The 17279-nt window shown below is 50.1% G+C and overlaps 1 protein-coding gene across 1 annotated transcript in view; it reads left to right on the forward strand.

Moving 5' to 3' along the window:
- The first annotated feature begins 178 nt into the window (after positions 1 to 178).
- The window catches only part of LOC130532069 (low-density lipoprotein receptor class A domain-containing protein 4-like), a 100720-nt gene continuing 83619 nt past the window's right edge, over positions 179 to 17279 (forward strand). Inside the window, exon 1 of the mRNA XM_057044319.1 lies at positions 179 to 364. The gene's annotated coding sequence lies outside the window, so the exon portion shown is untranslated. The remainder of the gene's footprint in view (positions 365 to 17279) is intronic.

The raw sequence follows: 17279 nt of genomic DNA on the forward strand, positions 1-17279 counted from the left end.
CACCCTTTGATCTTTATTTTTATTATTGATTTCTTACAGTTCCCCCCCCCCCCCCCCCCGGGTTTTATTCTTCTTTAGGTCATCGATACTGATAACTCCGGGGTGGGGGGGCGCTTTCGAAGGGGTTAAAGGGGAAGTGGAGCCACGCTGGCTGCTGTTCCCGGGTGAGCCTGCAGGTGTCGCCAGAGCCTCGTGGAGGGGGCCCTGTCAGCAGCATGTACCCCACAGTGGGGCAGCTGGGCTTTATTTTGCTTCCCAGTCTGCAAACCACTGTAGAGCAGTCGGACTTGACGTCTCCCAGCGCAACAGCAGACTTTAAACAAGCACACGCGGCGACTCCGCACCTCGGCGGCTGCGTTTCCAGGTAGGACTCCCGCAACCTTTGAATCGTCTGCTCCGTTTACTGACGGGGAGGGAGGGGGGGGGCGACGCTGCGGTGGTGCTAGCCGCGGTGGCTAGTCGGGCTGTCCGGCGCGAGGGATCGGAGGGGGGCGTCTGACTTCGGGCCAGTCGCTGGAAGTTGGCGTTCAGAGTTGGAGCCGCTTTCCTTGCTGCGCCAGACAGCCGAGCTAAGCTAACAAGGCTAAGGGAGCAGGGAGGCAGGCCAGCCCTGGCTCCCATCCATCCGCCGGGGCCACGGCAGCAGCCCCGCTATCTGTCGGTCCCAGCTGCCGCTCCCGCCGACCGCGACCGTCGCGTCGGCTGTGCCATTTATTCCGTAGCAAAGGTGGAAAAGAGGCTTTTATCGGAGCTAGCCGGGAGGCTAGTTGAGAAATCTGCGAGCTGTCACTCAGGGGCGACGAACTTTTGATGCCTCGGTGCCACATCTGTCCGGCGCCGGAGCCTCGGTGCTGTTCACATCTGTCCTGTTAATATGTGCGCGACCGTGCGCGCACGCCCCGCCACTGTGAAACTTATTCGTTAAAAGTTTCAGGATTCCCCATCAAGCTTGTGATTATCTTAAAAAGTGCTCCGACGGCAGGTATTTAAACACATTAAGTGTTATTTTGAGTTCCTTCTCGATTTAACACCTCGTTTGGAGACACACATTTACTTTATTTACTGGACAATTGTTCCAGATGTTGACGTTCATCAGTTAGGAAGGTGGCGTAAATCTAATGCAGGTCTCCTCCAGACGAACTGGAAGGTTTCCATGTTTCTATAGCAACGCAGAAGACGTAATTATCCATTGATTTTCTCCATAAAAAAACTAAAGGATAAAAAGATATTGAAGTAGGTACTGATTTCTGAATCCACAGCAGAACTATTTGTTGGTCCAGGACCGGTGCTGGGTTCTATCGCCACCAGATGGGGCCAAATCCCTCACGCTTTAGCGGAGGCTTTCTAACCGTTTGGCGTGGAAAATCGACACTACTTCATGATCCCCAGCTTCTCTGGTCGTTCCGGCTCACTGACGAAGTCCATGTTTGATGACTCGGCGGTTTTAGCTGTGTTCTGCGTGCGTGGGGCGGTGGAGCCCCGCTTGTCTCGTCAGAATATCTGCTCGTTAATATCGCTGCTCTTGGATCCTCCGGCATTCGCAGCTCTGTCCCACACGGTCCCGTCTAAGGACGTGCGTGTTTAGGACTCTGCGCAGCCGTGGGCAGGAGGCCGGCTCCTCGCCACTCCTGACACGCCGCTCGTTTCAATGAAAACAAAATGACGTGAAGCAAGTTGAGAATTCTTAACGGCTTCTGGTCGCTCCCGGACCAAAGCCTGGACGTCTGCGTCCATCTGTCTCCTCCTGTATGTCTGTGTGTGTGTGTGTGTGTGTGCACCGCACCACAGCGTGGACGTGTGCGCGCGCGCGTGTGTGTGTGTGTGTGTGTGTGTTTCACCCTTTGCCAATTAGCAGGTTCTCACCTCCTGAGGCGAGGGGGCCGCGTGGCATTCGACGGAGGAGGGAGGCCTGACTGGGCATGTCTGCTGCTGAGGGCTCAGCCTCAACCTGAACTTCTGCTGGGCTTCTGTCTTTGTCTCTCTCACACACACACACACACACACACACACACACACACACACAGGACCTGATCTCCAGCCAGTTGTTGATAATGCGGCCTTGTGTGTCTCCCAGCCGGTGTGACGGCATCGTGTTGGTGCGGAGAAGGCGCGAGACGGTGAGCACCAGTGCCAGTCTGCACCAGGGTGCATCTGTGTCTGGGTTGTTATTCATAGAAGGAGGTGATTTAAGGGACAATCGCTCGCTGTGCCGCCGCCGCCGCGGGTGGAAAGAAGCAACTCCACACATTCTGTGGTATTTTTTCCTTTCAACTTCTTTTTTTCTCCCCTTTTTTTTTTCCATCTGGCTTTTTTTTATTTTTGAATAATCAACTTCGGCCACCTTGCGCGTCGAATCACTGCAACAAAACTTCGAGAGCAACTTCTCGCCACACCAATTCATTTGAAGTCATTTAGCAGCGCGCGGAAACTCTCCCAGCAGCGCTTTTACGTTCCGGCCAAGGAAACTTTCGGCGCTTTTATTTCTTTATTTCTTTATTTATTGTAACTTTGACTGAATAAATGCAAAAATGTTGGAGATCAAAGTGTTGCAGGAAACCCTGAGAGAACAAACCGGTTTTATTTTTAACCCCTGTCGACGCAACGCGACGACGCGATCAAAGGCCCTATTTGCCGAAACAGGCTCGATTCTGCCTGCAGAAATCGCCGCGTCGAGGATTAAGTCGGGTGCGAACGTTAATCTCAGTCGTGCAACAGACGCTCTCGCCGATGGCGTGCGTCCCACGAGTTGCTACCTCCTGATTGTTGGTGTTTTAGGTGCCACTGCCCGCCTCCATCGCCCCCGCCCCCGGACTGGAGGTCTGGAGAGCAGCTGGAGGAGATCTAAATGGGAGGGATCGGGTCGAGGAGCCTCTGGGATGAGCTGCAGCCGGAGCTATCATCTCTGGATGGAGGGAAAGTGGAGCAGAGTTAAATGTTCCCAGGAGCGTCCGACCCGCCGAGCTTCCTCCAGGGGTGCTCTTATTTTAAAGAGTTCCTCCTGGAGGTCGGCGAAGAATCCGGCTGAACATCTGAAGCTCCAGGCCCGACTCGCCTCGGCTTAACGTCACGTGTGAGAGCGGCGGCGCGAGAGGCCTCACAAACACGCCGCCACGGGAGCCCACGCTATCGCCTCGGCCTGTTGGCGTCCGCGGACCGACGAGTCGGCAGACGTGGCGCCGGTGGTGCTGCTTTGTGAAAGCAGCTGCTGCTTCCCGACGTGGGCGAAAGAACCCTGCAGAACCATAAATCCTCAACGTAAAGCTCCGGATTACGAAGGGCGGTAATCCAAAGCGTACATAGAATCCCACCTCTGGGTTACAACCGCTAGATGCACTTTTAGTTTTTTTAATCTGGGCCGAGCGAATTCTGACAGAAGCTGGATAAATGACCCACGGATCTTGTGTGGGTTTCTCTCGTGGACACTTGAGCGCCCTGTAAGTAACGTGAAGGCCGCGGCGAGCGAGCGAGCGAGAGAGTTGTTTATCCAGCAGGAATCGTCCCTCTGCTCGTTTGTCTTTGTCTCCTCGGGACCCTTCGTGACGGATCCCCCGGCCCTCCAGACGCTCCGATACTCCCGAGCATTTGGCTAATGACCGCACCGATTATCGCTCCACAAACTGCGGCTCCAAGCTCTTTATTAAGCGGAGAGAAGCCGAGAAACCGGCCCGAACGCTGGAGACGGCGCTCCTTTGTCACTCTCCCGGTGGTTTGAAAGAGGGCAGTTTTGTCCAACAGAAGACTCGTTGACTGCCACAGAGTTGTTAATGCACTTCCTTTTTGTTTGTGCTCATTTCATCACGGAGCCAAAGCTGCCATTTAATAATTCACAAAGCCCCTGCCAGGGCCGGAAGACTCGCGTTGAACCTCCGCTTCTGAGGACTTCCCATTTAAATCGAATCAAAAATTTACAGGCAGCAGGAGGGGGCGGGCGGTCGGTCAGCGGGGACAACAACCCGCTGACCGACTTCCTGTCTTCCCGACCAGATGTTTTTGCTCCAGCAGAATGGTTTAGTCCGCTGCGACTGGATGAGCGTTCATTCAAACGATGACGTTCCGGCAGAGTGCAACGTTCAGGAATGTGGGAAATCTGAAATAAGAGAGGGCAGGAAGCTGGAACGACCGACGACGAGGTAGCTCCCGAGAGCGGGGTTGGTCTCTGCTCGGTGGGGACGAGTGCGCCACATCCTGTCCGACCCGCTGGCGTGACTCTGATTGGTTCTAAAGCAAAATCTCATTCATCAAAATGAGCTGTTTTTTCCGAACGTGACAGAATTGAAATAGCTCGACTTGCTTTTCTGTAGCACTCTCTTACCGTCGGAGTTCCACGTTACTTCCACGGAATTTATTGTTGGTAGTTTAATGTCAAAATACAGTCTTTGATGTCATGATTTCAATTTTTTAGTCTCAAAACATTTGTGTGTCTAAGAAACATGAATAAATGACATTGGAAAATTAGCTATTGTTCAAATTGTGGGCAACTTTGCAGAAATGTGTGTCATTTATCAAACATTTATTCTCCGTCGGCATTCATTTTGGACTTTCTGGTGTGGCTGTTTGTCAGACAGGAACCTTTTTTTCTTGCATTCTGTGTGTTGGATCTCGTGTGCCCGCTGTGCGCTACAGAGCCTATTAGCACCAGCAGCTCACATGTGCGATACAGTCCAGATTTTGTGTGTCTGAGGGCTTAAAATAGCCCCGGTGTTAACACACTTGTTCTCATGGTGCCAGACTGAGACGTCTGCGCCTGCCTTTGTTGCCGCGGCGTGTTGTGGAGCCGACCTCTGGCTAAAGGCTGAGATGTTAGCAGGCTGCGGCCTCTGCATTATTGATGCAGACGGTGGCCGGGGTCTGCAGGCCATAGGCTGCAACCTAAAAAAAATCAGAAGGTGGAGTGAACTCAGACTGAACCTGAGAGGAATTTAGCAGCAGACGGTGAAGACGGGGGCCCGGGAGACCAACACGGAGCCGAGAGACGACCTGATTTTGGTGACACGACAAGTTTACCAGTACATTTTTAATGAGTCCGGTTCCCAGGGCGAGACTGGGATGATTAAATTTGGCTCTTGGGCTGGAAAAGTTGGAGACAGCGTGTGTCTAATGGGGCAGAGCTATGTTTGGTAGCTTTATATAATGAACATTATATAAGAAAATGACATTTTGACCCCGTTTGCTCCTAAATGATGTTGTTATTATTTAATAAAAATATGATGCCTGGAATTAACACTTTGAGTGAGGGTCTCCACAGTGGTCTGAGGTTGGAGGTAAAGCTCCAGCTGCAGGGCAGGGCAGGGCTGTAATCCATCCTCACATTTAAAATAAGGCTAGGATCTTTATTTAATGTTATTAGTATTCCCATTATAAGTAATCTAAATGCCAGAACTAGAGTCTGCTCTGCCTTATTTAACAGAAGTTTTAAAATGCTGCGTGCATATTTTTCTTGCTATCAAGCAAAGTAGAAGTTCTAATGTCACCTGATGTCACGCTCAGTGTTAACCATAACTTTCTGTTTCCAAACTTTCTTTTCTTCTGGTACAAACTTGCAGACTCTCGGGAATTAGCCCTGCTGATGCAGCATAAATGCTAATTAGCCCGTGACGTTAGCCTGCCCTCAGGACTGGGGCGTCATCTTTAAATCATTAAGTCCCACTGGTTATAGCATTCTGTAATAAGTGCCACGCTCTGTTGTATCAAAGAGGGATAATTTTAGAAAGTTCCTGCCTTCAAGGAGGAGCAGGTTCACCGCAGGGATACAGGGAGCATCACTCTTCATGGGGGGAGTTTTAACCATTCATTTTTGCTGCAGTCCATTTGTCTCCCGCCACTCACAGTCTGGAAATTTGGCTTTGGAGACGAACAACACTGCATCGTCCACAAACATCTTGATCTGCACCGTGCCTGCGTGCGTGGTTTTGGGTTGTGGGAGGAAGCAGGAAACCATTTAGAGGCTGTGCTGCTATCCTGTTGACAAACAGACGTCTGCCCGGGCTTCCATGTGGCCGCCCTGACCTCAAACCCAATATTTGTCCATTTCAGAGAGGTTGAACCCTGCAGCTCGTGGTGGCGCGATACGCTCAAGTATCCAGGCCTGAAACTTTCTTTCCCACAGACCGACTGGGGCGAAACTACTTTGCTTCCTGTTAGGAACTTGTAAAGACAGAGGAGGGACCAAAATGAAGAGGAGCAATTCAATAATGGTGACCATAAAAATCATCTTTTAGGAGGCGCCAGGTCTAAAATGGCCCTAATATTCATGGAGTTGGTTGGTTAATCTACAAATCTCAAAGATCTGACTGAAATGGCTGCAGTTTCTACTTCAGTGAAGATGTGGACCTTCTTTAGTGCCGTTTAAACTTCAGAATAAAACATATAGTAAGGGAATGAAGAGCTCTCCTGATTGTTATTAAGCTGCGTACATCAGCGCCATACATTATTTATTCGCGCAAATGTGCATTTAATGGCATTTTGTGCTCCGCATGCTGCTTCATATTTTGCTTCTGTTGTATTTTAGGTCTGAATCTGCGATAAATAACTTTTTGTTATATGGCTGAAAGCTTCCCTCTTTATTTTTGCACATGTGAAGTTTACATTAGTCAGCCAGTACACTTTTAATTACATTCAAGCTCCATGTCCTAGTCCCAATACAAAGCAAAGGCTCAGCTAGCATGAGTCAAAACAGACACCAGTGTGCCTAACTCCTCACGTCCTGAGTCCTCTCTGTAGCACTCGGACCCTTTAACGCCCATTGTTGCATGTGAGGGATGAGCCGGTTGCTGAAACGGCGCCATCTAGCGGCCCGCAGGTGGAATTCTCACATGTCAAAAGTTTGGATTGCTCAATCGTCGCAGTTTCTGACCTTGCGCTAATGCTGTTAGCTATCTCGCGCAAGTCTTACTTGGCACAAATAAAGTTTGTACGTGCTGCGGTGGTATGTTAAACGTTTAATTCCATCCATGTTCCTGCAGGCTTCTGTGACACATCCCTGAAAGGATGTGTATTTTTGTTTCACATCCCACAACTTTCCTATTTTAATTCAGCACTCCTGGTTGCCACCATTGTTTCCATCATCAGCGCTCCCAAAAAGAGCCTTTTGTTCTGTGGGATCTGACTCTCTGATGAAGGCTGATGCGTTGGAGTTTGGTATTTCTATCTATAACGTCACCACAGAGGCGATTTTCTTTGTAAATTTGTTTTAAGGTTTCGACACGCCGCTACCCTGCGGCGGCCTTTCAGTGCGGATTTTCTAAAAACCAAGCAAAACTGCCCACCACCTGCCAACAAACTGGCCAATTCAGCCATGCCCGACAATGAGATATTGTTCCAGTTTTAATGGAAACCACAGAATAGATGATGGGATGTCGACTTTGCTCCGTTTCTGTGGAAACGGTCGGTGTCGCCTAACATCTTCGCGGCGTTTACTGCATGGCCCATAAAACGAATGGACCATTATGACCATTCCAGACAATATAAAGGTCCAGTCGGTCCATCTGGACTCAGGTGGTCCGGCTGGGTTTGTCTCTACAGAGGTCGACACGCGTCAGCGCTGCCCGCCGTTGGCCGCCACAATCACCAGAGGAGAAGTCATTGAAAAGTTAGTGCACTGACTTACTGCACTTATGGGAATCATATCACCTTGGTGTGTGTGTGTGTGTGTGTGTGTGTGTGTGTGTGTGTGGCCACTGGTTTATGCATTCTTGTCTTGCCAAGTGTTCTGATGCTGGCACCAGGCCAACTGTGACACTACTTTCGTGTCACACACACACACACACACACACACACACACACACACACACGAGGTGATGGAAATGCCATAAATCTGTCGGTGAGGCTGAATTAAGCTGCCACTGGGGGCGAAGGGGGAGCCACTCAGCACTATAAAATCTTGTGGGCTATAAAAACCGATCTGTCCAGTGGAAGTGTGTGTGTGTGTGCGCGCATCTTTGTCTGCATACAGCAAACTTTAATAACCTCCCTCCCCTACACACACCACCTGACACTGTCTTTGTTTTGAAGTTTTTTTACTTTTCTTTCTGTGTTACCGCTCACTGGACCACGATTAAAGGCGGGTTTACCATCCAAACGCCACGTTTGTACGCTGGGGACGCGGCGCTGCATGGTGAGCCACTTCCTGCCAGCAGATGGAAGCTAATTCATGGTGCTGCTCTGCAGTGTCGGGATTAGAATCGGCTTGTCTGTCCATCTGCTGCCGAGCACGACCCTTCGATCAATTATTCTACTAACAACCCCATTCATTCTTGGTTTTGACAAACTTTTGGCAATTTTCTTTCACTTTTACTGTCTGAAAGACGCAGTCTTGTCCAGAGAATGGGTCCTTTGTCATGAACAGGTCGGCTGTTAGTGCTGAGGATGGTTGCGTGTAGCAGTGAGATTGACCATCGATTAGGTGGTGAAGGGACGGCGTGAACGAGGGATGATGCACGTCGCACGCCTCCTAACGGCCGTTCATTTGGATCTGAGCCGTCAGAGACGTGCAGATGGGGAGTGATGAGACATTTGTGACGGGGACGCGGCGCTCCTCTTGTCCCGGCGCTGCCTTCTGACACAGCAGCAGTCTGCTTACCTGGCAGTCGCCTCCCGTTTGTGTCCACCTGACCGCAGCGCTCGCCGTCCAGTCTCGCTGTCGGCGCGTCCATCTGTCCGTCCTCCGTCCGTCCGTTTGTCTTCGTCCTGTTTAACTCTGTTTTCCTTTTAAGGCTGTTTAATGGGTGGATTAGTTTACAGAGACACCTTTAAATGCTAATAATCCACCAACCCCATCACGTTTGGATGTCTCTTCACTAATCTGCTCAGTCCTGCCCAGATTACGTCCCCAGTATAATCCCACTCAGGTCTGATGGGGATCTGAAGAGAGCAGCACGGCGGTTCTGGCAGGTCGGTGACCACAACCTGCCAGAACCGCCGTGCTGCTCTCTTCGGTGGCATCTTCTCTCCGGCCCTGATAAGGTCGGCTCAGTTTGGTGCTGACCAGACCGTGCCGTCCCATGCCGCTCTCAGCCCTGCCAGTTCTGTGCGTGCACGCTCTGGCGGCATATGGCGGCGACATGCTGTCAGGGGAGCTTGTCTCCTGGCCTGGCCTCCCCATCCCGGGACAGATGGCGGCTCACTGGGCCCTGAACAGCTACCGGGCCGCTCCAGACTTTCCGCCCGCCGACGCCGTCTTACCTTGGCTCTTCCTGCTTTACTGCCGTTCCGTGGCACATGCCAACACTCCGGCAGGCTGATTTAATGCCGTTCGCGTCCAAAGCTGATTGGAAATAAGAATCCGGTCAAGCAAAGTTCATTTTATTTGCTAACAGTTGTGCAGAAATATGGCTGGATTTTAGGGAATTCCAGTCGGAGGACAGTTGTTTGTGAGGATGGCGAGCGGGTTTTTATGTTTAAAAGCTGCGGAGCGATAGGCCGTTCCACCAAAACCTCCTTCTTCCCACGAAGACGCTGATAGTTCTTTCAGTTGAACATTCTTGGCCACCATCTTCTTGGCTGCTCCGGGAGTGTGCGGCGACATCACAGTAAACATGTTGTTTTTTAATCCGGTGTTTTTGTTTACAATATTCAGTTTTCCTGGTAAGGGGCCAACGAGAACCTACTGCTGCGATCACACCCTCCGTGTCTTTGGAGTGCAAACCAGCCCGTCTGTTGCAGGCGTATTTAAATCTGTTTATTATATCTCTGCTGTAAAGAGGCTTTCTACTTCATCGACTCACGGGGCTGCGAACACGAGGAGGCTGCCCACTGGGGTCTGTCCACACTCAAGCCTGTTTTTAGAGAAGGCTGCTGCACGGAGCCCTTCGCTCCTGCTCGTGTTCATTGTGAGAGAGCTCCACTCTGACAAATTCTTAGTGCCTTTGAGTGATTCCTCTGCCTGTCGCGCTGTTGTTGGGCAGCAGAAAGTCTTTGTCTCTCCTGACAAAGGAGCAGAATCAATCTTAAAACTCCTTTTCTTCTCTTCTTCTCTTACAGCTTCCGTAGCCGTTGCTCCTTTGCACAGGTAGCTCTGCTTTGGATTCCCGTGGGACGTAACGCCGCCGTCCCGCTCTCTCTATAAGCAGGCCCTGTTTTATCCACCTAGCTCTTTTCTTCTCTCTCCCTCTGTCTCACCACAAATGAGCATTCTCGGCCTTCCAGGGAGGGTTCGAGCTCCAGCCTCTGCTCTCTGAGCGAGGGTCTTAACCTCCCGGGGCTGTGACTTTAGCGTGAACAAGGCGGCGGCGTCCTGTGCGATGCTGCCTGCCAATCCAAACAAGCGCTTTTATTTGGCTAATTAATCGTTGCAGTCCCCCGTTCTTGGCCTCGTTAACGTCTCCATATGCCCTCTCTGCTGACTCTTTCTGCACTGGGCCTGAAACAAGCACAAGGAATCGACTCGGTGGTCTCGGGATTAACTTGTGCACTTAGGTTTGCCTCCTCTTATTTGGAATCTATATCTAGTCAGGGTTAATTCTCCCCAGTGGTGAGACTGCCATTGTTGGTGAAGGTAAAGCTCCAGTGCTGAGTTTGAGGCAGAGCGGCTTAGTAGTGGCGTCATGAAATAAAAGAAACCAAACCAAGTTATTTTGTGGACACAAATGAGTTCCAGAGGTTTAATCAATGACCGATGCACATGCACGCCGGTCTTTGTGATCATTACTGGGTCTCGGTTTCCCCCCCCAGCGCCGTGCATACATCAGTGGGGTACAGCCGACTCTGTCATGTGTGAAATGGGCTGTGGTTGATCTCTGCCCTGAGAGAGGAGCGGAGAGCGTTTCAACAGACGAGATGAGAGCAGCTCTCTGAAGAGGAGGCGGAATCCTGCAAAACAAAAAAAGGAGAGGGAGTGCTGCCGAGCAGACGTGAAGAGAGAGGACGGAACAACACGGTATCCAGGAGGAGAGGGCAGATTAGGAGTTTAGGAGGGAGGACGATGAGGGAGAACACTGAGACCCCTCAGCAGTAGTTTATCGCCATGCTTTAACCTATAGTAATCTCCCCGGCGTTTCCTCACATGGCCACTCGTGTCGCCTTGGTAACCATTTCTAAATTCTCAAAACCAAATGAGTTTGCTGATTTTGTTTTTCTACAATCTAATCCCAAAAGGCTGAATCACAGACGATATGGAGAAGTTGTTGACGTTGTTTGGTGATGTCATCCGATTAGATCTTATTTGGGATTGCAGTCATCCCCTAACGCGGGGTAATCCAGTCATCTTCTGCCCCACTGTGACCAGTCCGGCCAGTCTCTCCGCCCAGTCCATTTGCCCCCTCCCAGTATAACCAGTCCTCTCATCCTCCACATTCCTGTAGCCGGTCCGTCTGAGCCACGTCTCCTCCTTTCCCACTTGACTCGCTTTCACTTTGGAGTGGTTTTATTTTAAATCCATCACGCTGATTTATGGAAGATTAAAATGAGGTCAGTGTTGGAATAATTATGGATCTGCCTGGATGTTAAATAACAGTTATTTTCTTTTAAACCATTACCAATAAAGTCCCTCATGAAGTTGATTGTTATGGAATATCTCCTATCCATCTTAACGACAAATGGACCGCGCTCATTTCTCGCCGTGTCTGTCGCCGTCCGTCATGGCCAATTTAGGAATCTGACATTAAAGCGGGTTTTTTTCCTCCATTAATCTACTAATACTCAGCCTGTTATGTGATTATTATTGTACGCACACTTTAGAGATTGATGCTCCTTGGTGAAGAGGGTCTGTTTCAGACTGGACGTCTGAGGAGGAGGAGCGTGTCGGGGACGTTCTGCACAGGAGAGGAAGAGCGTTTGTCAGAGGACGGATGGATGTGGAGGAGAGAGGAAAGAGCGAGCGAGCATTGAGAGTGTGGCACTGCGCCACTCTGCAGCAGCCTCGCTGACTGACAGCCTGACTGCCGACTGTCTGTGCTGGCTGACTGCTTGGCTGGCAGGATGGATGCAGCAGTGTCCCCACAGCTTTGCCCTTGTCTCTGTCTCCCCCCACCCCCGCGTGCATCTGCCCCCCCCCCCACCCCCCCACCCCGCCGTCTCTCAGCACTGCAGCAGCGACTTCGCCCAGATGAGGCAGAATACTTGTGATTTCTACTTTTTATTCACCCCCAAATAAAAATAGCTGTGGGTGAAGCTGCTGGTGCTGCCGTGTGTGAGTAAACAGCATCTCCCTGCAGAGAGCCTGGCAGTGCGGCAGGGAAGCAGAAAAGAAGCAACAAATTCCGTCGGGTGATTTCCAGTATTGACTTTTCTCAGCGTGTCCTCCAAAATAGGTGTGAGTGTGTGTGTGTGACTTTTCTCGTAGCATGAAAGCCCGCCTTTACTCATCTGACCTTGACTCTACTCTAGCCTCCTTCTTTTACGTTCTCACTTCCTGGCAACAAAGAGCCCGGCGCTCTGTAAACTTGGTGGATGTGCGCAGCGCGAATTAAGCGAACGTGGTCGCCTCTCGCTTTTTTATTGTGTGGGGGGGGCGACTTGATTTGGGTCCCGCTGAAAGTGACGCGGTGCTTAAAGCAGGCTGGCAGGACGGGAAGCTCAGAGGCTGGCCTCTTCATCCTCGTCTTGCTCGTGCCTTGCTTCGCTCCGGAGCAACGGGAAGCCGCGTCTGACGTTGGGATGCGACAGCAGGCCGACCATCCTCCATCTTCGTCATCTTCAGAGGAGGACGGCCCGAGTAAACAGGGTCACATCTTCAGAGTAGAACCCTTTGTCGGCTCTGCTGCTGCATTGCAGCACCGTGTTGTCCTGTCTGCCCCCCCACACCCCTTCCCTGTGATGTCTCTCTCTCTCTCTCTCTGCTTGTCTCCACTCTTGCTTTACTTTTCCTGCTTGAGGGCAGTCAGATGTAGGAATGATTCCGCCATTTATTACAGCTAGAACCTGTTGTGGTGTTCCTGATAAATAGGACTGTGTGTGTGTGTGTGTGTGTGTGTGTGTGTGTGTAAGATTGCGACGCCTGCAGACATGAGCAGAGCTAAACTGTGCGAACATGCTAGCAGCTGGCTTTCATCTGGAAGTTAACACATTTATTTTTGTCTCTGAGAATTCTGCACAGCTCTTTCCTCGTCTGCCCGTTTCTGAAATGACCTTTGGTGACAGATCATCCAAATCAAACCGTGACAACTTGTGAACTCAACAGTGACTAAACTGGAATGTCCTCCTCCTACCTGTATGGGCTGTCCAGGACTTCCTCTCACGGTCTGATGGAGCTGACCGCAGGCTCCAGGTGGCCCCTCGGGGTTTCAGGTTAATGATGTGTGTGTCCAATCGTGGACAGGTGACCTGTTCCTCCCTCCAGCACCCTCCCACCTATTCCTAATCAGGAATATATACAGTCCAGCATTGATACAGGACTCAGGTCTGCTCATATTCAGCCTGTACAACAGCTCTCTGATGGATTTTAACCTTTAAGACTTTGAAAGATTTCCAGGCATCTTCAAGTCAGCGAGCCAGGTTCTGTAGGTGTTAATGTCATGTTTTATTAATATTTATTATTTAGCCATTCGGCGCATATTCAGTCCACTTCCGCCCTTCTGGCTCCAGTCCCACCCACCCGCTCTGCCCTGTGCCCCATCCCTGCTTGCTAGCTTGCCGCCGTCTGGCTCCCTTTGTTATTGTCATTATCGCTGGATTGTTCTCAGCCCCTGGTCTGGCTCTGTCACTCTCCCTCAGCCTTCCTCTGTCATTACTCTGCCCACATGTCTAGACTGAAGTGAAAACTTTCGCACTCGCACGTCTGCGAGGTGTGTGTCGGTTCATCAGGCACAAACGGTGTACGTGCGCACGCGCACCTTTGGGTTCAAGTTCGGCTGCAGCGAGGGCTGAAAATGCAGCCTGAATGTGAAGACGAAGGGTCCTCATCATCTGTGGCAGCTAAATGATCAACGGCGCCTGCTGGCGTTCCAGCCCCGGAGCCAAATTAAAGCCTTTCACTTCAGATAATGACAGCCGTGCACGATAATGTTGCAAAACTTTTAGATGAAATGTAGATTCGGCTAAACATCCGACAGGACCAGTCAAAATATTACGTCCCCCAGCGGAGCGTGGCGGCGGCCTGTGAAGGAGTCAGTGTGGGAAATCAAAAGATTAAAGACTTTTATTGTGCTTTTATCACATCTGCTTCACACATAATATCACATTTATGTCTGGGTTTGGGCTGGCGGGGGTATATTCCTCAAAATGAGCCTCTCTCCGTGGTTGCATCATGTTTCAGACTCTGTGTGTGTGTGTGTGTGTGTGTGTGTGTGTGTGTGTGTGTGTGTGTGTGTGTGTGTGTGTGTGTTTGCGTGCTGCAGGTGTGAATCTGCTACGGATGATTCAGTGCTTGCTCTCAAGTGTTTTAAGGTAATGGATTGTGGTTGGTAATTACACACTCTGGTCCTCTGACAGCGAGGCGTCAATCCGGGAGACTGAATCACATGACCAGACGTGGGGCCAGATATATGCCCGACTGCAATGTGGGGAACCTTTAGGGAACAGTTGTTGTATATAATGACTGTTGCATTCTGGCGTCTCCATTTGTCTTTGGGAGCTTTTGTGACAAATGAGTGCAGTTAGTACGATATCCATGGCTTCTTTACGCATCCCAGGATGTAGAGGAGCAGACTTCCGTTGGAGATGAAGGAGATGGGGGCTGGAATGTGACTGGTCGGCCTCGCCCGCCATCAGGGGGAAACATGCGGGCCAGAAAGAAGCACGTTGTTAAGGGCGTTGTTGTAATAGCATAGCTGAAATTAAAAGGATTTTTGTTACATTTTACTGGAAAATTGGTTTGGGATTGTGGAATTTTGGGTTGGGAAGCCTCAGTCAAGCCTCTGTCCCGAGTTTGAACCTGGGCTCTTTCTCTTTTCTGCAGCTGCTGGATTTTGGGTGATTTTACTTCGGCCTCGGGGAAACTCGAGACCTTCCTACAGTTTACAACAGATGAATGAATCAATGGGAATATCTTGGTCCCGGCAGCCTGGATGATGCATCCAGGGCTGCCGGGACCATTTCTGCCTCTGATTTCCTGCTGTTTATCTGCAGCTTTTGTAATGCTGATTACAGCACGTGCACCCGTCTGACATTTTCCTGCGCTGGTGTCTTGGCCGTTTGCTATTATTATTATTATTTTGAAATTATGCTGCTGACATTTTTGCTTAAAGGGATATGGTGGCATTTCGGGTTCCACCACATCCCGACGTCTCTGCTGCAGCAGGATGTTGTCGGCGCTGCCCAGGGACGTTTGTTCTTTTTCTCTGTTTTTAATCAAAGAAATCTGCAAAACAACAAGGGGGGAAAAAAGAGTCCTCATTAAAAATTCAGCCCAAGTTGATCAATAAACCACACGGGAGTGAATCAGACAAAAATCTCTTGTAGAACATTTTATCAGCCTTTGGCTGCATCCTTATTGGTATATGACACAGATCTCTGCTTTCTGGAGCCATCATTTCTTTTCAGGACAAAAATGGATTATCCCGATTTTGGAGGATTTCTTTATGTCAATTAAGAGCAACATTTTAATCATATGTTTTAATTAAAAAAATGGAATGTAAGCAATTGTTCTGCCTTTAAATACAAAGTTGTTTGGAGATTAAAGTAAATGCAGAGGGAAGACGTGAACAGATGGCGAAGATGTGCCAAACTTTGTGTCACAGCAGAAGTGCGATTAGCAGGTGTTTCCAACATACCCTGCTCTAATCGCTCTCAATTTTGGGTCGCACCAACTGCGAGAAACACCGCACAGGATTCAATTCTGCAACACGGCAGCTCAGACAGTTGGTATCTTCTCCTTTATTGATGAATCGGCAAATTGTTTCCTCTAAATAATCCCAAAAGGCTAAAAAATGACTCATCTGCAGCTAGCATGCTGGCACCTGCCGCCTATGGTGGCTAGCTGCATCCGATTGCTCAGATATCCCGACCTGCCTCACCTGCAGGGGCCCCTTTGCTAAGGAGCTTCCAGCTTTGACGGGGACGGAGAGAAGGGTGTCCGTCTGGTCTGGGTGGTGTTACTGTCGGTGCACGTGAGAGATAGAAACATGGCGGAGTGATGCTTAATGTCACATGTGGCAGACAGCCTAAATGAGCTGTGTGTGTGTGTGTGTGTGTGTGTGTGGTGTGTGTGTGTGTGGTGTGTGTGTGTGTGTGTGTGTGTGTGTGTGTGTGTGTGGGTGTGGGTGTGGGTGTGAGTGTGTGTGTGTGTGTGTGTGTGTGTGTGTGTGTGTGTGGTGTGTGTGTCACAGAAGTTAAACTGGACATCTGCTGCATGAAGTAGTGATAATTTCTTCTGTCTTGCATGGCTGAAGCTTTAGTGAATTAAAAAGAGCAAACGTTAAGGTTATTTTGTGAAGAGAGGAAAAAAACCCATCTGTGCAGCAGCCTGAACCCTGATATCTGGTCTCAAAGTCATCATTAAAGAAGGAAATGAAGCAAACGGAGTTGTTGTGTGGAAGGGTTGCGAAAAGTTCAGCCTGTGTTTGCTTAGTGTTGTGATGGGAAGTTCAACATTCGCGTCTGAAACAATGCAGGGAGAAACTGCTGGGGTGGTGTCTCATGTAACCATCCAAACAACGCATTCCTTTGTTTTGTTCTTTCCCCTTTTCTTTTCCAAACTCAGCTCCACCCTGTTCTCCGTCTGACCCGGAACAGCCAGCTTAGAAAACGGAGCGACACGGGGGAAGGTGCAGCAGGAAAAAGGGTGTGTGTGTCTGTGGCGTAGCTTTAAGTACCAATTAATGAATAATTCACCTGCCATGCCAGAGACATGTAAACTTTTAGAACACGGTTGGAAAATGGCGCTGGTCATGAATTATTCAACATTCCAAAACCTGGAAAAATCCCGCCTGCCGCTCCAAGAGTAGCAGTCAGGACGTTATCATTTTCCAGATTCTGTGATCAGGTTTGATTAATTACGGAGCGTTCAAGTGTTAATGTGAGTTGCGTGCACGGTTTATGCAACAGCAACGGCCGCTCAAAGTGCTGATTCGGCCCGTTGGTGTCGGAGTGGAGCCAGTGCTCTCCTGATGCAGATGACAGACTCCTAATTAGTCCCCCTACACAAAACAGGTTTGTGGTGCCAACTCAACCTTCAGTGAACCTTCGGTGTTTGGCTAAGGTGGCCCTGGCTCCTGCCCACGCTGCCGTTTGATCACCGAGGCGGCCATAACGTAGATAAACGATAACGGTGCCCCTCGGCGGAGGGTTGGGCCGTGGGTCAGGGACTTCTGGAAGCAGAGAGCCGCTCCCGGTCGCCGCCACGGATCTTGCGCAATTAAGTTTAATCCTTCCAACTTTCGGGCTGCTGCAGCCAAGGTCGTTTGAAT

The sequence above is a fragment of the Takifugu flavidus genome, chromosome 10 (assembly GCF_003711565.1).
Source record: "Takifugu flavidus isolate HTHZ2018 chromosome 10, ASM371156v2, whole genome shotgun sequence".
Classification (NCBI taxonomy): Eukaryota; Metazoa; Chordata; class Actinopteri; order Tetraodontiformes; family Tetraodontidae; genus Takifugu; species Takifugu flavidus.